This window comes from Protopterus annectens, chromosome 10.part0 (genome assembly GCF_019279795.1).
Source record: "Protopterus annectens isolate FY-2018-M chromosome 10.part0, PAN1.0, whole genome shotgun sequence".
Lineage (NCBI taxonomy): Eukaryota > Metazoa > Chordata > Ceratodontiformes > Protopteridae > Protopterus > Protopterus annectens.
In genome coordinates, this window is record NC_056744.1 from 1,253,491,626 (window position 1) to 1,253,518,599 (window position 26,974).

The following is a 26,974-nucleotide window of genomic DNA, read 5'->3' on the forward strand; positions in this document are numbered from 1 at the left end:
ATAAATAGGACATGCTGGAGGGACAGATTCATTTCCCAGAGGCTCCCCTCACTCTGGAATAGAATCCCAGTTCATGTTAGACATAGCCCCTCGCTGACCCTCTTCAAGTGAAATCTGGACACATGGATGGGAAATCACAAATTCACCCCTGGGATCTCTTCTGTGTCCCTGCTAGACAGAGGCACAGTAAACTAATCTTAAAAGGGTACCTTCTGTGACCTACTTTACAGAGGCACAGTAGGCTGATCTAATAGGGAGGCGGAAGCCAAATACACTCTGGCTAGGCTTATAAATGCCCTAGGGCAGATAGCCTAGTATCTACCTATGAGCCTATAAGAAGAAAGAGAAAAGGAAGATGTAAATGAACAAATCAAAAGTTATTAAGAAAAAATGCTGACATGAAAAATAAACACTGATGATACAGAGAGAGAGAATGATGTGGTATAACAATGTGATGGAACAATATTATTATGCAAATCCATGGGAAAATTGACCATAAATTGTGATATAAGCCATTAATGGAAGGAAAAAGTGGTGCACCAAGAAAGTAGTGACAGTATTTCTTATGGAAACTGATAATAAATAAGCTACCAGTAAAGGGGAATATGCCATATAAAAAGAAAATTGAAAGAATGTGCTTATGTTGTGGGAAGTAAGAAACAAGAGAGAGGGAGAGAGAATGTTTTTTGACATTTAAGAGTGTGAAACTCTGGAAAACGTTGTGCGAAGAAGACATTTTTGAGACTATTAATGACATAAGCAATATAGATATGAATAGGATTATGTATGGATATTATAAGAAGAAGAAGAAAGAATATGTGAGAAGGGCAGATAAAAATTTATTTTACGTACTATGGGTTATTTGGAATGAAAGATTGAATGAATTTGTATTTAATGGGAAATGGATTTTGGCTGATATAGTTTCAAAAATTAGTAAAAAAATAGAAATGTGTATATATGTGCCTGTAAATATGTAAATAATGTTTTATTTAGTGGTCAATAAAGGACCCTAGTCTTTGTGATAGCTGCTGTGGGATTTTTTTGCATCTACTTGAATGACCAGCAACTCAAGCAGATGGGAGCTCGGTTTGACATCTCATCTGAAGGATGACACATCAGGAGTGCAGCACCCCACTTATACTACATAGCAGTATTAGCAATCAATCTACCTGGTGTGGGAATAGCATCCAAAGCTTTCTACAACAAAGTTAAGTGTGCTACCAGTTGGGACACTGACACTGCTTTATTTTGTGAATGAGGGCTCCTATGGTTTCTTTTCACATTCCTCATATTCTTTGGTCCTCTAACAAGTGGTTTATTAAACTGGATAGAGTCACTGCAATTAAATTTGCTTCTATACATGCGACCGTAATAGAAAGACCATGTAATGATGGCATCCTTCATGCTTTCCTTTGCACATAAGGTTGCACATTTTCCTTCTGCTTTAGCTCATATGGGACAGATGGAAACTATTAGCTGGCAAGATGGCACTAAGAGATTAGACTGCCTGTTAAGGTAAGTGGCCTAGTCATTGTTTGGCAGCTGTTGTGGAACAGAGTGCATTAAATAATTCTACTGTCTTACTGTAGGAGCATCTCTAAATAGCCACATGTCAAGGCTAGATGCTGGGTCCACATCATCCAGTGGAATCACTTCTCTCCTAATTACACATAGTCAAAGCTACATACCTGAATACAACAGTTCTTGATCCCAGAACAGGTGAAATTGTATCCTTGCTTTGGTGATTTGCTGTGCAAACAAGCAACAACTATGATTATACTTAAGAGCAATAATTTTGCAGGGGCAAACAGTCCTGAGCTCCCACACAGGCAGTACTTACTGACTATGTAGCTAGTTTAACTCTAAGGCCTTATAAAGTGAATAAAGGGAAAATTGATTTTAAGTGAAACCAGCTGTTACATTTGTACTGAGGCTGTACAACTTCAGAAGTCAAATAAGCAGATGGAGGGTCAAGTTGTAAGGCGGTGCAAGGAGGCTTGAACACTTGACTTAGATCTTCTGCAGCACTCTGTTAAATCTCATTGACAGTGCTGCACAGTCTGCCTTATCAAGCTGCTGTTTTCTATATTTGATGTGCAAAGTTTTTATTCTATACTTTTCTATGGAATGTAAAGCTTTTTGAACATGGAGCATGGAATACAGTGCTATGATTCAGTGCTGTGTTCTGCACCTGTTAAGTCAATGTGCCCTGACCTGTATGGGTTGTGTGGAGTCACACCTAGATATTTGGTAGTAAGTTTTCTGTACCATCTATTACACCCACATTCTTCTACTCTATGGAGGTGTAGTATTAACCACCCTGCTGCCTTTGTCTGCATTCTATACTTGCTTTCTACAGATAGCTGCTCTGTTAGCTTCCCATTTAGCAGTGCAGTACAGACAGATTTGTGTATTGCAAATAATTGATGCTTCTGAATTATACGTGCTTAAGTATATATCAGTTATGTCACTCTGCATCAGTTTGTGTTGTATTCATGCATGCATGGCACTTTTTTGTATTCATATATTGAGCTATATACTTTGATTATTACCCATCTATAAGTCACTATACCATGTTTCTCCACATTACAAGCAAATATGGATTATATACTGACTGACTGATTATTTTGTTTCCTAAATTTCGACATCCCCAATTGTTTGGATTTGTCTTCTGGAAAATAAACTTCTTGACCAGCTTCAGTTACCTCCACACTGACTCATTCAGCACAGACCAATAAGTGCTATTTTTGTTTTGCTCTTCCTTTAATTCACTTCCTTTTGACATATTCTGATGACTCTAATTCAATATTTGGTTAGTTCAGTATTATAAACATACTTTTATGACTCTGTAATTGATAATACTCATTCAAATGGAGACATTATTTGAATCATCTGCATGTTTTTTTCACTTTCCTAGCAGGAATACTGTTGATGATTGTGTAACTTCTATTTGAGAAGTGTGTTTTCCTCATGCAGTATTTACAGAAACATTAGTTGTTTGCTTTTCTTAAACTAAACTAGCCATTTCCAGTGAAGACACTTTGGTGGTTACATCTGCTGGCTCATGGGAGAAGGCTTTAATATGCTTGGCAGCTGTGTGCTCTGCACTCCTGTTGTAAATTTTAAGTCAAAGTATAGAGAGGCAGTGCTGTGCCCTCATATAATCAGAACACTTTCTGGCCATCTCTCCACAGACTTTGAGGAACTGAGAAGTCAGACACGCTAAGTATATTTTCTGAAATATTCAAAATTATTTTTTTACGTTAACAATCTTCAGAGAAGCAAATATATATTTGTAGGAACTAAAACATTTTGAACCAGTTCACAGTTCAGAGATCTTGATCAAAGGAGAAATGAGCTTGTATATTACGATTTGTATGCATATGACATCTGTAGCTTACAAAGAAAAAGATAATTTCATTTTTTCAAGCAAATATTGATGTTATGTTCCTCATAAATGTCTATATTTTTTCATCCAGGTGGTTTAAGAATCTGAAACATAGAAGTCAGACTTCATTTACAGTGTATTTAGTTTTCCAGCTGCTTAATGCCATGAATAAATATTTTACTTTAGTTAAATTTGGAAATGCTTTTACTTCATTCTTGGTAGATAACACAGGTCAGTTTTCATAGAACTGGTCAGATGTGTGGCACAAAGTGCCAGTCAGCCCTGAATCTATGTTCACAGTATTTCTTTACACCAGGGAATAGTTCATTCTCTGTGTATTTTATAATAGGCAGCAGTGTTATGCATGCTACATTCAGGGGCTGTCTAATACAGTAAATGGAAAAAATATACACTGTATATGTAAGATGGAAAGGAAGAGTTAAAGATGTAGGAGAAAAAACTGAGATGTAACTGCATCTTTCCAGAATGGTCTACATCTCCATGTCTTTCTTTGAAGATAAACGTTATACAATTACAGGTCTAGGCTCATTACATTCTTTTTTGTCTCCTTGATATTTATTTATTTATTTTACATTTGTTGACTGGGAGTGTCTGGTTGAGCTATTGCCCCTTTTCAGCGGAGGACCAGGGAGAAAAGCTCCAAAGATATACAATGCAATAAAAATAGCAATACAGATACATTTCAATAAAAATAGCAATAGAGAATTTTGGTAGTTAAAATACGTAAGCTACATACATTGCTCTGAGTATCTATTAATCCATTTTTGAAATAAACTATGTCAGTACAGTCTGCATCAATTTGGCAACAACCTAAAGCTTTCCACAATATTTCCGTAAACACATAATTTGAATACTCTCGTATTCTGTTCCACATTTAAAATCAAACAAAGTTATTTGTTGTAAATACTGTAGTTCATTTCTGTGATCACCATGATCCATCTAGAAGACAGACTTGTAATTCCTGGATTGTTTTTCCTTTTTAAATTAGTAGGGACAATAATTGGGGCATGTATGATCTATCTTAAACTCAGAGTTCTTTTTTGTTTTGTTTTTTTGTAAGGCTATCTCTTGTTTTAGTTCAGGTATTTTATTTGCCACAGGATCTCCTGTGGTGGTGCAGTGGTTAGTGTTGTTGCCTCACAGCAAGAGGTTCTCTGGTTTGATTCTTGGATGGAATGCCTTCTGTGTGGAGTCTGCATGTCCTCCCTGTGGTCAAGTAGCATTTAAAGACATGCAGGTAGGTGCATGCGTGAATGGGTGTGCCTTCTTTGAAAGTTGGGTGTCAGGCTGGCACCTTGGCACTGTAAAAATCCACTGCCAATCATTAGTGGAACAGAGTTCCCCTATGGTCACCCCTAACAGGGAAAAGCTGAAAGACATTAGTTTCAAAATCTTATTTGCCACAGTGTCACTTCTGAGTAAAATACTCTTATTTTATGTATATGAAGGTATGTGCGCATGTATCTATCAATCAATGTGTGTGTGTGTGTGTGTGTGTGTGTGTGTGTGTGTGTGTGTGTGTGTGTGTGTGTGTGTGTGTGTGTGTGTGTGTGTGTGTGTGTGTGTGTGTGTGTGTGTGTGTTTGTCTATATATACATATATATATATATATATATATATATATATATATATATATATATATATATATATATATATATATATATATAAATATATATACATACACATACATTTACACTCGTTTTTGCCAGACAGGTTTTAGCTGACACCCTGAATGCCAGTTAGAATATGGACCTGCCTCTCTCACAGATCCCATGTTAAAGCCTATTTTGGAGTTTTGATGACTTATAATTCAGTGAGTTTTTGTTGATATTGTTTTAACTAAATATATCTCTTGGTATCTATCTGTATCTGTATCTATCTATCTATATCTTTGTATATACGTACACATCATATATCTCTGTATCTCTCTCTATAGCTGCACTTATCTTTATATGTTTATATATTTTGATATTTCTATCTGTTTGTGTGTGTATATATATATATATATATATATATATATATATATGTTTATGTTCCACTACATTGTCATCTCACTAAATTGGCATACATTTCATCAACCACAAATGTTCAAAACTCAATTAACTGAAAAAAAAAACAAACAGTATTTTTTACAAGGTGCAATTCCCCCTTCCCCAGCTAATTATATATAGCAACTTTAAGATAGCAAAACAGTGAGGAAATGGAAAATCCCACTCCCTACTGTGTAGTGATACTACAAAACAAATGCTGGAATCATGCAATGAATGGCAGTTTGACAAAACAGTCTTTTGAACTAAACATTTGATGTAACAACTACCAAATATGCATATTTTATATCTATATATATATATATATATATATATATATATATATATATATATATATATATATATATATATATATATATATGTGTGTGTGTGTGTGTGTGTGTGTGTGTGTGTACATACACATATATCATGGCTAACCTTATGTATAGACAAATTTGATGACCTGCTCAAGTGCTTTTCCTCCAGGGATGCTTTTCTGCCATTTATTTATTCCTAAGCAATGAAACTTGCCTTTTCTATAATTTGAAAAAAAAAAAAAAAAAAAAAAGGAAGAAAAGCACCCCTAGCTGAATGATGTCCAGTGGAGGAAGCGCCAGCTTTATACTCCTGCCATAAACAGCAAGGAGCAGAACAAGGAATAAAACCACATGGATTTTGAAGTAGAAGTGGGTAGGGACTGTGGAAGGTCAGTAGCAGGAGTAAAAGAGCATTAGGTATTTTTTTAGATTGGGACACTGGCAGGAACCAGATATATTGAGTGGTGGGATGTGTCAGCTATCTTAATTTTAGGGCACTCAGTGAATAGAAATGGGTAATTGTCTGGGTGCCACATGGCTTGAAGTCAGTGATGTTAAGAAAAAAAAGACAATGAAGGAAAAAGAAAGCACAGCTGCTACATTTAGTCTGGGTTTACCAGCAGCTGAATCCATAATGCTGTAATTGAATTATCATGAGCATACTCCGGCCCTGTGATGTTATTGTTTAGAGTTTAATGTTTGTTTGCAACAAGTAGCAAATGTTTTTTAGATCTTGAATGGTTCATACACTTTAACCATTTAAAATATTGGGGCAAGATACAGTAAGTCCTGAAACATGGAGACTGAATGGCTGAAAGAATGGACTTACATATATTAAGTCAGAGATGGCATTTCCTGGAATATTCCATTTTCCCCAAGATTTAGAAACCAAACAAATCTTTTAATTTCAAATTAATTCAGAAATTAAGAAATACTTCTAATAAATCTTATTCACAGCAGGCATCAGTCTAGAAGTACTTATAAGCCTTATTCCTAAAAGGTTAATAATTCATACCTCTCAACTGTCCAGATTTTCGCAGCATGTCCAGATTTTTGCCTTATATTTTTAGGTCTATTCCTCATAAAATTTGTGTTTTTTTCTGGCAAATCATCAGGATGATCTATGATCTCAGGATTGAAGTCAATAATAATGACATACATTTGAGTTTCAGACTTCAAATCCTTCAAGTCCTGTTACCCTAGCAACTTTTAAAATTTATAAGAGCAATATGTAACATCTGTCCCTATTTTTTAGCCTTTGTTCTCCCATGTTGTCAGGCTTTGTCCAGATTTCATGCAATAAGAGGTTGAGGGGTATGGTTAATATTATTTTTCAAGGATGATCTTCAGAAATATATTCTTTAACCTAAATGAGGTCTGATTATGTTCATATTTCACTGCCCTAGTATTTGTGCATTCCTAGAGTTATTTCACTTGTGTGCAACTCTTATGTTTGCTTGCCATGTCAAACTTGCTATATTACTTTTCTTTTCTTCAGGGTAAGTATTCACGTCTTTTGTTTATTCAAAACTGCTTCTATCTAATGACCTTTCCTATGCTATTTACTGAAAGTGTAGCATAATTGCACTTATTCATTTCTCACCTGTTGTTTAATGAAGTCGTCTATTAGTTTGTTCAAGTCTCTCTACAGTCTTGTGCAGTAATATGTCAGAGCTGGAATCATAAAGAAAAAGGTTAACACCTACCTTTGTGTTACCTGACAATATGGCAACTTTTGATTGCCAGCATTTGATTTCCGTGTTTTGATCACATAGTATTCATGAAGCATGACTTGTTCTTTCATGTTGGAGCAATTGACTGTCACATGGGAATTACTTTACTGAGTAATGGCCACGTGTTGCTGCTGTCTGTTTACATCAACCAATGACTAGGGCCAGATTTAGATGAAACAAAATTCAAATAATGAAAATCTTTGACCAGCTCAACACCTCTTTGAAGTTCTACCTTGATAATGTAAGATCGGCAAGAAAGGAAAATATTTTCGAATAAATGATTTAATCCTAAATTTATCTATTCCATAAACACACAAAAATCAAATTGTTCCATCTTCTAAAAAGATTTTTGCCCTCAATCTAGTATCACCCTTTGTATTATTATCTGAATTGCCTCCCACCTAGTGTCTAAAATCTCTCAGTTGGCAAATCTTCAGGTGACACATATCTAATAATTAAGGTCACTTGAAGAATCTAGAACAAAATAAATGACCTACTCTTTCTCTGCTGGTGGCTAATGGCAGCATCATCAGTTGTTACATCTACAATTCAATAAACCATTGGTGGCTTGTTGGATGTCTAATGGTTATGCTTGCTAGGCTGTTATAATTTAAGCAATATTGTTGCAATGTGAAGTTTGATCTTGTCTAATCTTATTATCTAAAGACATCTTCATGGGCCACTATATCATTCCTCTCAACTGTCCTGATTTTTGGAGAATGTCCAGATTTTTGTGTCATATTTTTTGGTCTGTTAGACATAAAGTTTGTGTTTTTCTGGCAAAGCACTGATGATAGAAGTCACTAAATAATAGCATACATTTGAGTTTCAGACTTAATATTCTTCAGAAAAATTCATGCTAACACAAATCCTCTTATTCTGGCAACCCTTTATGTTTATAAAAGCAATATTTAAAACATGTCCCTATTTTTGGCTTTCATCCCCCCCCCCATTATTTTAGTCTTTGTCCAGATTTCTTGTGCTGAGTAAGATGTTGAGATGTATGCACTATGTCATTATCTGCTGATTTTCTAATGACATCTTCTTGTGACTGCAGTTCACAGGCTGTAGATTTATAAACTGACTCATGCTGCTCACTGCATTAGGTTTGATGGAGAATGTGTTTCAAACTTATTTGACAGGTCTGTTTCCGTGTATTTCTCAGCAGCACAGTTGGATTGTTTTACCTGGACTTCATTCTTCAGTGAGAAGTTGGGATAACCAGTCAGTGACAAAGGGTTTCAGTTGCTAAATAATGACAGACATGAATACTATGTAAATCTGTTTTTTTTTCTAGAAACTCGCCAAGTATGTATGAGCACTGTTTATATCTGTTCCTGATTTTGGTATTTTGTTTTTACGATATGTTTTTACTCTGTCCATGATTCTTTCACTAATAACAAGCAAACATCGTTTTTTTTTTGGGGGGGGGTGAGGAGACAAGCTTATATAGAAAATTATATAATTTGTCCATTTGTAGTTTTCAGCATGCAGATTGTATTTCATAAGGGAAAGGTTGAGAGCAGAATGTGTACTAGGGATGGAAGTATTCATAGATGTTGGCTTTTGCGAGAAGGAAATGTAATAAACACTACAGTTATAGATCTGTGGAAGGCTAAGGCATAAATTGAAAAAACACAGAGAAATTATATTTTATAAACTGTTATAGTATTTAACACCAAACCTGAGGTAAAATTTATCTGAAAATGTTGAAAGACATTATTTGGTAATGAGCAGGGGATCCTGTAGCTAGGGAAATGTAAACGTATATTAAAAAGTATGTAAGAGTCAAGAGGACCACCATTCAGGACGGCTATGTCAGATATAGCTTTAAAACCAAGATAATAGGTTTGTTTGTTGGATTATAGACTGAATGAGTCAGTAGAAATCTTTCATTCTTATATACATATAAGACCAGTGGATCTTCTTAATTTACTGTACATGTAAATATTAAGGCATTTGACACCATCACCAATTCTGTTTTTGCAAATAGAATAAGATACCTAAATGTAGACCTTTGCATGGTAAGGTATATAGAAAACTAATTGAAAGATAGCACACATACATATCTAAATTGGCAGGTATCTCCAAAGAAAATAAGAAAGCTACAAACAGTGTACCTCAGAGCTCATTACTGAGACCCCTCCTTTCTGGAAGATATCTTTCTGACCTCCAAACAACAAACATATCTTTGGCTAACTACATTTATTGATAATGACAAGTTTAGTGTTATTGTCTGATCACCACTTGATACAGTATCATTACAGTAAAAGCAATAGTGTAGTAATACTGTATCACTACAGCAAAAGCAATGATGTAGTAATACTGTGCCACAACAACAAAAACAATAGTGTATTAATACTGTATCATTACTGCAAAAACAATGTTGTAGTGATACTGTGTCACTACACTCAAAGCAATGGTGCAGTAATTATGTATCACTACAGCCAAAGCAATGGTGTCATAATACTGTAATCTACAGTAAAAGCAATGATATAGTAATACTGTATCACCACAGCAAAAGCAATGAAGTGGTAATACTGCATTACTGCAGCAAGATTAGTGGTGTAAGAATACTGTATAACTACAGTAAAACCAGTGATGTAGTAATACTGCATCACTACTGCAAAAGCAAGGTGTCATAGTAATACTGTGCCACTATAGCAAAAGCAATTTCATACTAATACTGTGTCTCTACAACAAAGAACAATGGTGTAATAATATTGTGTCAATACAGCCAAACCAATGGTGTAATAATATTACATCACTAAAGCCAAAGCAATGTCATAGTAATACTGTGCCACTACAGCAAAAAACAATGGTGTAGTAATACTGTGTCTCTACAACAAAAACAATGGTATAGTAATATTGTGTCACTACATCAAAAGCAATGGTGAAGTAATCCACTATCACATAGTGTACTAGTACTATATCATTACTGCAAAAACAATTGTGCAGAAATATTGTGTCACTACAGCCAAAGCAATGGTGTAGTAATATTGTATCATTATAGCCAAAGCAATTATGTCATAATACTGTAATCTACAGCAAAAGCAATGGCATGGTAATATTGTGTCACTAGTAAAAGCAATGGTGCAGTAATACTATGCCACTACAGTCAAATCAATGCTGTAGTATTACTGGATCACTATAGCCAAAGCAACGGTGTAGGAGTACTCTGTCACTACATCAAAAGTAATGGTGTAATAATGCTGTATCACTTATGCAAAAGTAATGACATAATAATACTGCAATCTACAGCAAAAGCAATGATGTGGTAATACTGTGTCACCAGTAAAAGCAATGGTGCAGTAATACTGTGTCACTACATCCAAAGCAATGGTGTAGGAGTACTGTGTTATTACAGCAAACACAATGGTGTAGTGATACTGCATCACTACAATAAAAGCAATGGTGTAACAATACTGTGTCACTATAGCAAAAGCAATGATGTAATAATACTGTAATCTACAGCAAAATCAATGATGTGGTAATACTGTGTGACTAGTAAAGCAATGGTGCAGTAATACTGTGTCACTACAGCCAAAGCAATTGTGTAGGAGTACTGTGACATTACAGCAAACACAATGGTGTAGCGATATTGTATCACTACAGTAAAGGCAATGGTGTAATAATACTGTATCACTATAGCAAAATCAGTGATGTAAAAATACTGTAATCTGTAGCAAAAGCAATGGTGAGGTAATACTGTGTCACTAGTAAAAGCAATGGTGTAGTAATTCTGTGTCACTACAGCAAAAGCAATGGTGTAGTAGTACTGTGTCACTACTGAAAAAGCAATGGTGTAATAATACTGTATCACTACAGCAAAAGCAATGGTGTACTGACAAAGGGCTAAAATGAAATACTGAGTAGTATAATACTGACACGTTTGGCAAAATAATAAAAAAATCTTATTTCAACTTAGCCTCACATCATTCAAGATGAACCTTGATGACTGGATAACCATTAGCAAATTCATCAATGGAAAGATTCACTTTGCCCTTCTAGAAATGAGAGGGACATTGTGAGAGTGGGTATTGGCAAGGTATAAATGGTCTCACAAATTACTCACCTTGTAATGATCCTAAGATCCCATGAACCTTTGGTGCTGTAGATTTATCCACAATACACTCCTTCATTCCTTACAAAAGGACATGGAAATGGTGAGGAGTTGTCATAGTAGCAGACATGACTTCTTCAACAAAGAAATGCTTTTAAAGACATAATGACAGTTTTTATATGATAACACTTTTTCCACATTTATCAATCTATCTCTCTATCTATCTATTTATTTATTGATTTATTTATTGCATTTGTTTACCGGGAAGGTCCACTGGGCCTATGTGAGCTCATTTTCAATGGAGGCCCAGGGAAAACAGCTCCACATTAAATTAAACATGTTGCAGATTACAATAAAACATAGAAATATAGTTACAGTTACATAGATAGCTAGAAGGCATTACATAAAAAATACGGACATATAGTTACAATTACATAGACAGCTAGAAGGCAATGCAGTAACAGTCTTAGGCATTGATTTAACTATGATATTTAGAACATATTAGAGAACATACATATTGCCCAGTTGAGTGGAAAGAGGAGGGGTAGAGTAGGAGTAGTACAACAGGGGAAGAAAGTGGTAGGTGTGATTAGAGAGGGTTATTTTTGGCATGGGCATAACGAGCAGGAGGATAGGTGTAATCAATGGGGCGACGAAAGCCGACACACTCTGGCTAGGCTTATAAATGCCCTCAGGCAGATAGCCTAGTACCTACCTATGAACCTATGAACCTATAGGGTATATCAAAGAATGTCTTGGTTGCTTGAATACCACTACAAGTTTTATTGCTCTTACCGGCTTAGTGGGTCCTTGGCAAGAACATTGTAGTGATTTTAAACACAGAAGTTGGAATAGATCCTCAAGAGTTACTGTTTATTTTCAAACATCTATGGAAAACCATATTCTTCTGCTGGGTTTAAGATTTTAGGTGACATCTGGGCTGCTAATTGATTACTTAACATTGTAATTGTTACCATGATTTTTTGGGTTATTTTCTAAGTGTGTGTGTGTGTGTGTGTGTGTGTGTGTGTGTGTGTGTGTGCGTATTTCCTTCTATGCTATTTGAAGATTTAACTGAAATTTCTAAATATGTATATTAGAAGTTTCATAAATATTTCAAGACCACTTAGTCTAATGACCACTTATGCCTTGCCAGTACACTCTGTCTGAATGTACCCCACATATAGGTATGCATATGTGTGTATGTGTGTATATATATATATATATATATATATATATATATATATATATATACACATATATATATATATATATAAATATATATATGTATATTATATATATATATATATATATATATATCTACAGGTATGTCCACAAATATACAGATACTCATGTGTAGACAAATATATGAGCACATATATACAACGTCACATATATCTACACATATATAGATATATATAGCTATATGCACGTCTACATATATGCAAACACACACAACAAACATATATATAAGTAAATACATGTCCCTTATATTACTACCACAGTGATGCATGCTATGTGCGAGGAAACACCCCACACAGCAATACACACAGATATCTACAGCCGTCAGTGTGTGCAACATGGATGGGTATGTCACATGTGAACCCCTTAGTGGGACCACATTGCCCTTGTCTGTGAAATATGGAATGGGAATATGGAGAAGTATGGCAGGTATAGTTGTGGAGGTGGTCAGGGTTGGTAGATATAGAGGACAGCATACAGGGGTGGTATGTGACACATGTGGTGGGTAAACACCCTGGACTGTGTGTGTGGTCTGTGATGTGGACGCCCCATGGGCCTCAATATGGACACAGTGGGAACAAGCCTCCCACCCACTGCTACTCACAACAGCAGTCCATGTCCCGAAGGTGCCTGGCTTGGAGGCTGAGCAGGAGGAGCATGTGGGCCCTGTGAATGTGTACTGGGTGCCTCAAGGTGATGTAGCACATCCCATATGAGTCTGTGGAGCCCGTTATGGAACAGAATCTGGACCTGACTTCAGGGGACAGGAACATGTCTGTGTGTGCCCCCAGGAGGGGACAACATGCCCTGGGTTGGTTCCACCTGATGGTATTGCTGGACCAGTACATTGAGGATGCCCCAGGGTGGGTCACACATATGATGTGGCCTGGTAACATGGGCAAATGAGTTTGGAGAGGTGGTTCTGCTGGCCAATAGTACATATACATGCTATTGTGTCACTGTTATAAAACATATGTCGGTAGTAATAGTCTACACAATCCCAAAACATGTCCAACAGCATGCATAGATAACTGCAATAACATAGAATGTCAGATGTGCAGCAAACACATAGTAAGCATACCGCAGGCATATATGGAACCATTTTGGCCCTGACAATGGCATGCAGGTGAATAGTCTGTAACAGGCCAGCAATGATAGTGTCCACAAGGGGAACATGGCTACAAAGACATTGCACAAAGTGTGATACAGTACAATATCTGCCCCACTGGTAAGTATGTTGTAGCCATACCTATTGAGTTGTGTATACAGTTTGTTGTCACTGATATGGTGGAGGTTGACGGTGATGTGTATCAAGAACTGTGGTAACCTTGCTGCATAACTTGCTCACAACTGTGTCCATCTTTATGTCTTTCAGGCACGATGTCCCATGGAAGGCTACCAGCCTACATAGCAGCTGAAAATGAAATCCTGCTGAATGAACTCATACAGCACTTTGTGATCTTGTTTGGCTGGGCCGCCTATAATCAGCAGCAGTGGACCACCCTGTGGAATGACCTAGTCCACAGGGTCAATGATGTTGGACTGCATAACTGCAGTTATGAGCATGTCCAGCATCATTGTTCTGACCTGCTTCACAATGCCCATCGGCATGCTGCTGCAGTCCAGGGGTATCACCTCACCACAGGGGGGGCCATGCCATCCACCCCCCGACATGTGTGGAGGACCTCCTGGCCAGCCTCATGGCACCTACCTGTTCGGCCAACCCCCAACCGCCGGACACCTTTGTGGAGGTGGGTGCCACTCACACACCAGCAAAGGAGCATGCAGGTAAGGCCACAGGACAAATCAGTAGACCACTGTTGCATATACATCAGCATCAGTACAGGTAGATCATGCATATCTGACATGTCATAGATATATTTTGTTGATGCATAGTAGTGATAAACAGATGTCCATATGTGGTAGTATTGTGGAAATGTACTGATGATGTATTGTAATACTGCACCCACCCTGTAGCAATGCCACAGGTGTGGCCACTAACTTTGCATCTCTTACCCTCTTATGTAGGTCCCTCCTGGATACCACCATGGCCGTAGCCTGTAGCTAGTGAGTATGGTTTATGTAATGGCAATGGTATATTCCATGCACACATCTAACACATCTAGCTAGAAAGCATGCTGTACATATGCATGTATTGTTGCTGTGATATGCATGGCATCACAGGGCTGACCATGATGGGGTATTGGAATGGTATGTCAGATACCTGCATGATAACTAACATCCTGTCATTGCGGAATGTTTGCACAGGGAGTAACATAATGGTGGGAGACATGGCCTACAGTAGGGACATGTATGGAACAACACCCATATACAGTGCAACACCAGTGTATATACCTGTAGGACAATGGCAACTGCTGCAGAGATACACTATGGCATAAGGCATTACAGGGGTCACCATTATCATCTGGGACTAGGCTGTAACATGTGGTGTTCAGTGTATGGGACCCTGCAAAGTGACACCATGTATAGGGCTTACTTGTCATGCATCTGCAAAAAGGCTGAAGGAGGGGGGATGTCAACATGACACACCAGTGCACTGCAGCAGGGATCCTAAGGATGCTATGAATGGCTGTATCTGCACATAGTCAGGTTCAGGACCTGTGGCAGATGTAACCCTACCACAGAGCAATAGTGACGGCAGTGTGTGAACACCAAGGGATGTGCACATGAATAGACCTTGCAATCATGCAGATTAGAGGACATATGTAGGGCAGACTGAACATACACTGGCAAATGCAGATTGCCCATGCTGGTATACCCCTGCCAGGAGTAGTGACTGCTGTAGTACACACGACAAGAGGTGTGACAAACCGTCATAAGGGTGTGCACACCTATGCCCATACGGTGTGTCATGGTTAGCATCCACACACCTAACACATTCTGTAGACACTGCATGTGAAAGTACAGGACATATGTCACATATCAGGCTCATGTACTGTTAAGATATGCAGTGATGTGGTGCCATGGCAGATCAAGGATGGGTGCGTCATATCAATAAGGGTGTGCACACCCCCATAGCCATGGTATACTCTGATGGTTGTCAGTGTAAGAGTATTGGATTGGTCTTACATGGCCCTCTGATGTTGAGAGCTATAAATCAGACATCAGACATTCACAAATGACATCTGTCCACAAATCATCCCAGGTATGTGTTGCTGGAAAACATAGGGGCCATGAACATTAAAGCTGACATAACCAACACAGTAGTACACCTTCAGCAATGGGCTGTACACCTGTGAGGTGTGGTGCAGAGTACATGGCAGGGTGCAGAACAGGTGCACAACAATACTGTGTACATGGGTGCAGTGGTATCCAGGGGAAGGGGCATCACCTAGTGACACAGCACATGCATCACACACATGTATACTTTCGCTAGTATGGATTGACTATAGCTGCACTGCATGCTGCTGTGTACCATATGTTATACATGCTGACAGATGGGTAATAGGAGGACTGTGTGTACTGTCATTTATTTTTATTTTTATTTTACATTTGTTGACCGGGATAGTCCGACTGGATGCATGTCCATTTTCAGCGGAGGCCCGGGGAGAAAAGCTCCAAGGGTAAGCAGATACAGCATTACATAATACCAGCATTACATATTACAAACAGACTATTTACAGAGATTACATAAGTAAGCAAGTTAAACAAGTTCCACAGGTTACAGTTAGTCCTGAGCACAAGTCAGGATTAAATTAAATTACACAGTAAACTGGTTAACAGATTTTTACACATTCAAGTTAGCCTGGCTTGATACATTGACATAGCCAGTTAAGTGACAAATGTTGTTTGAGTCTAGTTTTAAATTGACCAAAGGTGGAAAGTAAGGTAATATCAGCTGGAAGAGAGTTCCAGGATCTACTTACAGAGTTTGTAAAGAGAGAATCACCAGCTGTGTTATTAATTTTGCTAGTCTGAATTAGTAGTTTGTTAGAGGATCGAAGCGGTCTAGGATTGTTATAGGGGGTGATAATATTTTTAAGTGCAGGAGTATTGTCCGGATTATAGAGGATTTTATAGGCCATAATCAGTTGGTTATACTGGATTAGGCTAGGTAGTTCAAGCCAACCAAGCTGATTTAGATTGATGCAATGATGTGTCCTAAAAGGCAGCCCAGTGGCAAACCTGGCAATGTGGTTGTAGCAAATTGAGAGTTTATTAAGGACGGTCTTGTTCAAATTCGAGAGTAGAGGGGATGCATACAGAAGGGTTGAAAGAAGGTGAGAGCGAGCTATGGCAATTTTAGCTGGAGGGGTTAGGAAGGCTTTTATTCTGTAAAGTGACCCTAGTTTTTTATTGATGGTTTTGATAGTTTGGTTAACATGTTGGTCAAATTTGAGATTATTGTCTATGATGACACCTAATAGTTTTGTAGATGGGTCAGGGGAGATTATTGTGCCATCATTTGATTTTATGGTAAAGGTGAAAGCGGTAGTCCTACGTGTTGGTGAAAATAACAGCATTTTAGTTTTTTTGGGATTTAGGATCAGACAATGTTCTGAAAGCCAGTTTTCTATTGTACTAAAGGTGGTCTAGGTAGCTGACCATAACTCTACTGAAGATGTGGCTGAGCAAATCAGAGTAGAGTCATCAGCATACTGGATACAGCTGACTTTTGGGATGACAGTATAAAGGTCGTTAATGAAGATGGAGAACAGCAAGGGCCCAAGTATAGAGCCTTGTGGTACTCCGAGGGTGTTAGGCAGAAGGTTAGAGAGTTTGTTCTGCCAGAGGACAGCCTGCTGTCGACCATTCAGGTAGGATTGAAACCATTGGAGGGCTCCAGTATCTAGACAGAATGTTTGCAGGGTGTGGATTAAAAGTTGGTGATCAACCATATCGAATGCCTTGGAAAGATCCAAAAAGAGGGCTGAGGATATATAATTATTGTTGCGATTATGGTTTATGGTGTTAGTAAAGGCTAGGAGGGCTGAAGTAGTGCTGTGATGAGGACAGAAGCCATACTGAGTGTCTGCCATAAGGCGATTTTGGATTAGGTGGTGCATGAGTTGTCTATGAATACATTTTTCCATAATCTTTGCAAGTGGAGAGAGTATAGCTATTGGCCTATAATTGGAGAATTCAGTAGAGCTGCCTCCTTTGTGAAGTGGGATTACATAGGATATTTTCCAGATGGTAGGAATTTTAGCTTCTACTATGGTTCGATTGATTAGTACTGAGACGGGGTAAGCAATAGCATCAGCTGATTTTTGTAGGTACTCAGCAGGGAGTTGATCAGCAGAAAGTGTAGTGGGTTTTAATTTTATGATCAAGGTACAGATAAGTGAAGTGGCGACTGGTTGGAAGCTGAACGCAAGTAGGTTTCTAGGGGTGCTACTTTCAGGACCAGGGGAGCTAGGAGGTAGTTGGCTAGCCAGGGCTTGAATTGTCTCAGTAAAGAATTGGTTAAAACTATCAGAAACATCTTCAGGGGTTTTATCAATAGTAGCAGCAGGGATTGGGGTTGAAGTTTGTCCAGGATGTAGTAGATTATTTAAACCTGCCCAAATCTTCTGAGGGTTATTTTGATTTACTGTCTGTAAATTACAGTAGTATTGTTTTTTGTCTTGTAAAATTGATTTTTTGGTTTCATTCCTGGATTGCCTGTATTTAATGTGATCTTGAGGGTCTTTAGAAGAACACCATAAAGCCCATGCTTTGTTTCTAAGGGTAATTTTGAGTTTAGACTCTATAGAAAGCCATGGTGCAGTTTTGCCTTGGTTCTCTTTGAATGAACAGGTGCATGCAAATCAAGGATCTCAAGGAATTTGTTGTTAAAGTATGCTACTGCTTCCTCTAAGGGGAGGTGTTTTAGAATAGACCAATTACATGAGTTTAGTTCTTGTTGGAATTTGGCAGGGTCAAAGTTTTTATTGTTTCTAACCTTTCTGAGTAAGGGTTGTTGGGAATTAATGGTTTTGTGCTTAATTACATATGTGAGAAGGTGATCACTTAGGCCATTAAGGATGGTACCAGAGGTGTACAGTTGGGGGTGACTGTTTATGAGTACCCAGTCAAGTATACTTTCTTTTTGGTTGGGTTTACCTATCCTGGTAGGGGTGGATATGATTTGTGTAAATGCATGCAGGTTAATATGGGTGGTTGGGGATTCTAAGGAACAGGTGCCCCAGTCTATGTTAAAGTCTCCAAGTAGTAGGGTTTCTTGGGGTAGTGACATGATAACCAGTGCAGGATATCTTCAAATGTAGATATATTGTTACCTGGGGAATGTACATACAGATGATATTAATGCATTTATTTTTATTAAGTTGCAATTTGGTGGCAAGAATCTCAGAGTTATTAATCTGAGGAGGTTGTATTACATCTATGGTGACATTCAACTCAGATTTATAGAGTACAGCTACCCCACCCCTTCCTCGAAGCGATCCAGCCTGTGTATGTTGTACCCAGGTGGTAACACTTCATTGTCTTTAGTGTTAGGTTTTAACCAGGTTTCAGATAAACAGAGAATCTCAGGGAGTGGATATCCAGAAGTGCATGCAATTCATGTACCTTGTTATTAATGCTTCTAATATTGAGATGACAGACTAGGAGAGAGTTAGTTGGCCTATTAATTGTAGGTTTGTAGCTTAGATTACAAGTAGAGGGGGTATGTGTATCTGAAGTGAGTGGGCCAGGGTTGGGGTGAATATCACCACCAAGTATTAGGTTGAGTCTATACTTGGTGATGAACTTCAGGAATTTGTTTATTAGTTTGTGGTAGTGTTTGGATCTAGAGCTAATGTGCCTAGGGTTGAGATGTTGATAGACTGAACAAGATGTTGGATAGGATTTGGTACTTTAAGTATGGTTGAAGGTGGAAGGATTTACAGTTGGGGTGATAGTATGGCCTTTTGGGACCTGAAATCCCGTAAGAAACTGGTTTTCATACAAGGTAAGGAGGTATGGTGTGAACAAGAGGGGTGTGAACAAGAGGGGTAGTAAAGAGGAGTATATCATTATATGTGATTCAGCTAGTGAGTGAAGGAACTGTTCTACCTGGTGATGCAACACCAGAAGATAGAGTGGTGAGGTAAAGGTACTGGAAAGGGGGATGGGAGAATGCCAGATGAAAGCTAATAGGTGCTATTAAATGTAGGTAGTAGAATAGGTGTGGGTGGAATTATCCCAGATGACAGCAGATAGGATCTTGAAAGTGGGGGAGTGGCTATAGTACTATAAATTTAGAGATACTGGGGCGGGAGGGAATTGGGGCAGGGAGGGGAGCGAAAAGAGCCCGAGCGAGGGTAACGAACGGGCTATTGCAGTTTACAAGGTTTCCTAAGGTGTCCTAAAGCTATAAGGTAAGTATTACAGCTCTAATGTAAGAGTCAATTTACTGCAGTTACAGGGGAAGGAGGCAACCACTCAAGTAGAAACAAAGAGCCCTATGGCTGACCAATATGGTGACCTGCTTAATTACAAAGCACTGTAAGTGAAAGCTTAACAAATGCATTTTGTGTGTAACCAATTCTGTTTAAATGTTGAGAGAAACTGATTGCAGTCCAGTAGACACTGTTTTGTAGGGAACTGTAGAGTTCAACTAGGAAAAGAGAAAAGCAGACATTCTAGGGTAAGCATGAAGACAACAACAGACAGTTATTATATAATAATGCATTCAGAAAGGTTTGGTGGGGGGGTAAAGTAGCATACTTCAGAATGAGCTAAGATTTATAACTAAGAAACCTAAGCAAGAGAGCAATGCAGTAAATAAACACTTGCCAGATTTTAAAGATATACCAGAAAAACTACATCAATTATTCACAATAGTACAACTAGAAAATTGCCAGTAAAAGCACTTCAGGTATAGCTAGCCCAAGTTATTCAAGTCATAAAAGCACTTCTTCAATATGTGTGTGCAATTTAAACATTAAAAAACACATGCAGCAAGGAGGAGCTCTGATTATACACTTTCTCTAGGTACAGGTTCAGTTTAAACACAAATATTAAATATCATTGTGCAACCTGACTTGTATGTGTGTGTGTGCTTCCTGGTGGGTAGTTAGTTTGTCTTGTAGGGTCACTCTGGTGAAGTGGAGGGAGGCTGATGCATGTAGGATGGGTGTGTGCATGTGTCTGTGTTTATGTGGCTGGCCATGTATGCACATGTGTGATTGTGGTGTGTTCCTACAGCAGTACCTCCCTTTGGGATCATGCGGTACATGGACATGGACTGCCACATTACACACCAGGAATACTTGCCATGTATGTAATCACAGGACAGCTGATAGTATAATTTGGTCTGTAGCATGGAACGGGCATTGAGAGGGAAGGTAGACACCAGGTACACCCTTAATATCGCATTCAGCAGAGAGGTCACCTACAACCCACGTATGCAGCACTACAGATGCATTGGGGAAGTACTGGTCAACACCAGGGAGTGTATCCATATATTACAGTTGTCACATGATAGGCTGATTGAGCAGCATATCTGACATGTACTGAGCATTACATAAACATGACACACCAGTGCATGATACTATGGAGTGAACTTAGTGGCCCACACATATAGGGGCCATGCAAATGATGTCTGGAGATACACAGGGTGAACAGCGAATAACAGCAATGAGGCCATCTAAAACCAATACACACAGGTCAGGCAGGTAATGTAGTGACAGGTCTTGTGTTGTGATCACTTGTGTAGGCATTTAGAGGACTGATATGTTAATGAGTGGTAGCAATGTGTGTATGTTACCAAGTGTGATGCAGGGTGGAGTACACATGGACATATATGTGGGACTGTCTGTAAAGTCACGGACAGGTAGGTATTATGGTGGTGTGTGTGTGTGTGTGTGTGTGTGTGTGTGTGTGTGTGTGTGTGTGTGTGTGTGTGTGTGTGTGTGTGTGTACTGTTAGGCAATGCTGTACAGGTTTTAAAGTGCATTTATTGTTTTCCCCCACAGGTGGCAACATGGGTCAGGGTCCCTCCTGCATGCTCTGATGTTGGTGTCCATACAGACACCGAAGATGATGATAATACTGTTAAGGCACAGGTGGGGTTGTCTGGGGCTGACACTGTGCCATCATTTGAAGCCACCCCAACCCCGCACACAGTTTCAGTGCCTATACATACCTCATCACCAGTGGCCATAGCGGAGGGACAGCTGGCATTTGGTATCAGTGCACAGGAAAGTGTGTAACCATGTGTATTGTGTCTGGTCACAGCAGGCATAGCCGGATGTCCGGCAGGGCACCACATTGGCAGATGTCCCTGGGTGCTCATGGTAGGGCCGCTGGACATCATGACCCTGACAGAGGTGACATAGCTGGCATCAGCAGGAACATGTTTCAGGCTGTCATGGTGGCGCAGACACCTATGGAATGTTACACCAGACAGGGCCTGAGGCTGCAGAGGGCTGCTCTCACATCTGCAAGAGACAACTTCCGTGAACTGTCTGGTGCCATCTGTGCCTATATCCAGCTCATGGATAGATGGTCTGTTGAGATGATGGCCCTCATCGACCATGGTATTCCGTGCTTGAACGTGTGGTGGGGGTGTGGTGACAGTTGCGTGGATGTAGACTAGCAACACCAACAGCTGGCAGTCAACGTGGAAGTGTTAGGACACCAAGAGGCTCCTGCAGTGGCAGTACCAGCCCCAGCAGTGCAGCAGGGGGAGGGCTATCCACACCACACCACAGCAGGCCATGTGCACTTAGTCCTGGCCAGTCCCAGGAGGGACCTGGTACCAGTGGACATTTGTCATTGTCAGGTGAGTGTAGCACATCGAGGCCTGGACCTGGACATGCCCACGGAACCCCTGGCAGGCACAGTCCACTTCTCAGTGGCTGGAGGCAGTGAACTGCATGCCCTGCTGGGTATGGTCTGCAGCAGTCCATAAACACCTGTGTTGGGCAGCCACGTGGCAGAACTGTGTGTATGCATACCCACACACTATACAAACACACCTAGGGCAACCCCATAACTACACACACCACATCACCACACTCAACTCACCTCAGTACACCCCTCACCCACATACATGGTGTCACATGTATGGCCCACCCTCAGCCTCTGGCAGACCAACAACACACCCTGTGCATATGATGATACCTATGCCACATCCCTGTCATCTATACCATCAATGCAGGGACAGGCTAATATGGTTTTGATGCACACTGTGCCTGTACTGCAGTGTACCATAGTACTGCAGTGTAACATGTTGTAAGGAGTAAAGTGTAATGCATATATGTCAGGTAGTGTAGCCATCCAGCAATGATGCATTATAGCTGTTAGTAACACTGGTTGATTGTGGTTTCTATAATGTTATCCATTTGTGTTGTAGGTGTACATGTGTCAGCATGAGGATAGTCTGCAGTCATATTCCACAATGAGGTATGGCACTGTGGTGACACTATTGCTGTGACATATCTGGGGTACAGTTGAACACATGTCACAGGTTAGTATAACAGTTATTACCTGTGCCACATAGACAGTTGACCCGCTGGGGCATGTATACCCTGCAACCTGATGTAGACCCATCCACATACACTCACACTGTTACTTGGCAACACTGGGACTAGACCCCTAACTAGGTATGTAGTGATACTGAAGTGTGTGGCTTACATTGCATACACCACACAACATTTAGGGTGAGGTGTGTCCCAGGTTACATGTTACATGCAGAACATCCCCAGACATGTACAGTATGCTAATGCGGGATGTAATGGGTGCATAAGGACAATATATATTGTGACATACCTTCATATACACATTAACAGACACATAACAGGCAAACACACATCCAAGAGACCAGGCCCTATCGCTGCTAACTAACTTGACCATGTGTCCAATGTGTTACAGGTAGGCTGCACCCAGCACATGCATAACTGACCTGGAATGTGGTATCAGTTACCTGTATGGTTGATAGTGACATTGGTAAATACAACATGGTAGATCGGACATATACTGGATGTACCTTGGTGTAATGACAGGGTACACAGCACTCACATCCCCCAGTTGATATTGTACTCCCTGATACCCATGATGACACTCTGATATACCCACCATCACACATTGGCCAAAACTGCGATACAACCCATTGTAGATCCCAACAGTGGTACTACAGGGATATGCATCTGATGCACATGCCACATGCATAGCAGGCTGTTGCATTGTCATGCTTCACCAATGGGCAGCAGCAACACTATCTGTACTACCATTTGGCAATGGGTATTGTAATAGGTGTATGTGGCCTCAGAATGCTGTACCCTACAGATAAATGGACATGCAAACATACCCACACTTGCCAGAACACAATGAGTATCCCATGCCTATCAACCCATTTGTACAACACTGTTGTGATGGTATTTCAAGGCACGTGTAGCTGGTAGGGAAAGGAGCTTACCAGGGTATATGTAATATCCCATAGAGCAGCAGCCACAACTGGCTATGGAAATGGGTGTTGTGGTGGTTGTGAAGGCCCTCATGGAATTCCCACATACAGGAATGCTAGCACACAGATACTGCTATACTCAGTCATGCACACGTACACATGTGTCAGTACTGGGGTGCATCTCTGCAGGTGGTCATAGCTGTGTACCTAGCTATTGTCCAAGATGAGATGGGTTGTGTAGGGGTTGTGTGTACAGTGGTATCTTGCCACCTGCCATGTGGAAGCAGGTAAGGCATTGTCAGACACTACTGTGGTGACCCTCAGCGTGGAAGTGACATGCATCAGCCATTCCACCAGGTGCCTCATGCACATGGCCACTGATGTGATCAAGTTGACATGCATGCAACATGCATTATAACACATGGTTAGAGTCTGTGATGGAGACCTGTACCCAAGCATGTTCAGTTGACTGTGCTAGTATAGTGGAGGTACCCATGGCATGTGTTGTGTACAGGGTGTTATCTCCAATATGTGCCAGTTCTTACACAGCTGGGCAGACATGTCAGTGTCAATAAAGCTTAGGATGCCTGTACATATCCCAGTGGGATACCGGCCATCTGCACATCTGTACAGGGACTGACAGTCATCCGCTTGGCAAGTAGCTATGCTGTAGGATGAATGTATTGACAGATAGACATTTGACAACAATATGTATGTCATAACTACATGTCAGGAGCCCTCACTATCATGTGCTGTACAGACGGTAGTCTACAGTTACATTACACATGTTGGATCATTACCCAATAGAGGTTATATAGTGTGACACAGCTCACACACCAGGGATACAACATGGAGGCCTCAGAGTCCCTCTATGCCTGTAGGTGTAGCTGTTGTCAGTATTACATTTATCACTCTACTCTTGCATGGGTAGGCACTGTCAACAGTAGTACCACCATCATACACTACATGCCAATGTAACCGCATGTACTGTGGGCTACTACCCCTGTATGTAACAAAGTCACATGGATAACGGTGCTGTACAGGCCTCATATACATTTCTGTCCCAGACATGACACTCACACCCCTCGCTACTGTAATGACAGCACATAGGCGCATGTATTGTACATGGCATTACATACACTTATTACAGATGTCATTACCCTGCTATGTTATGAGACTGGGTGGTGTGAACTGGTTACCAGGGCTAAGCCATGCGTAGCAGGTATCAACATTGCTGCACTATAACAGCTAAGCTGATTTGCGCACTGGTGAGTGAAGCCTAATCTGTGTAAGCACCCATACATATACCCGTAGCTTAGCACCGCTTAGCTTCAAGCAAACCCATGAACAAACGTGCTTAAAGCTGATCAAAACTGCCTTAACCACTATGTATCTGACAGCCCTTGTTCCACCCAGCAACAAAATGAACAGCCCTAGCAGGTCCTGAGCCCAGGACCCTGTGCACTAAAGTCACAACACGTAACCACTACTCCATGACCACTGTGAAGACAGCTGTTGTTTTTCCAATTTATCTGTCAACACACATACTGATTAGTATTGATCAATTGCTTTTACTACCACAATTGTGTAGTGCTTGCTATTAATATGACTGTTGCATCACATATGTTGTTTTAACAAAATGTATACATAGCAAAAACATACAGTGAGGTACATCTGGGAGAGTATACACAACCGTGAGGCTTACACATGACAGGAATATGGATATATACATATAATAGGTTGATATATGTCTACATGTACATACACATGTATATTTATGCATATGTCTGTATACACATCTGTATAGTGCAACATATATATGGCCATGTGTACATCTCTTTGTATGTTCATATATGTATCTATACACATGCACACAAACACACACACATATACATATTTATTTATATATATATATATATATATATATATATATATATATATATGTATGTATATATATATAGCTATATATGTATGCACATCCTACATGTACAGATATGTCTATTTATGTAGATATATCTATAGATATCTATGACTATATGTGCATACATATATATTGTGATATACATATTACTGTCAATATATATGTAGATACCCATAGGTATATGTGCATATGTATCTCTAGCTGTATATCTGTAGACATATATTGCTGTGTATATGTATATATCTGAGTGTTTATTTGTATGTATATATATATATATATATATATATATATATATATATATATATATATATATATATGTACATATATATATCCATCTATGTATGTCGATATGTATATGTGTATATATCTATGTAGATATTTGGATAATTATATATTCTTATATGTCTACCATATGTCCTGAACATGGAGTGGAGCCCAACCTCAGCCCCAGTAGACCCAACCACTTAGTGCAAGCGGATGTCAGGTATGTAGTCTATTGCTACTGGGATAGGGGTTGTCTTCAAAGACATGTTGTGTGTGGGAGGTCACATCTGCTTTTAACATGTGCGCCATTGACTACTGACAGACATCCTAAGAACATCATAGTACAGTACCACTGCAAGCACAGTAATGATCCTGTGGACTACAGCAGAGATATGGCCAATAAATGTGGACAGTCTGACACACTCTGGTCACTCCAGAGGTATACACAGAACCCCTTAGTGCAAGACATATAGACCAAGCCTGACAATGTGGATGTTAACAGCTATGTAGATGGGTATAACACGTAAATACTGGCATACATTTTTCCTCATAGGTTATGCATTCACACACCCCTATCTGTCCTGACACATAATAACCACTGGTATAGAGGTGCAATGGCCACATACCACCCACTAGTCAGTG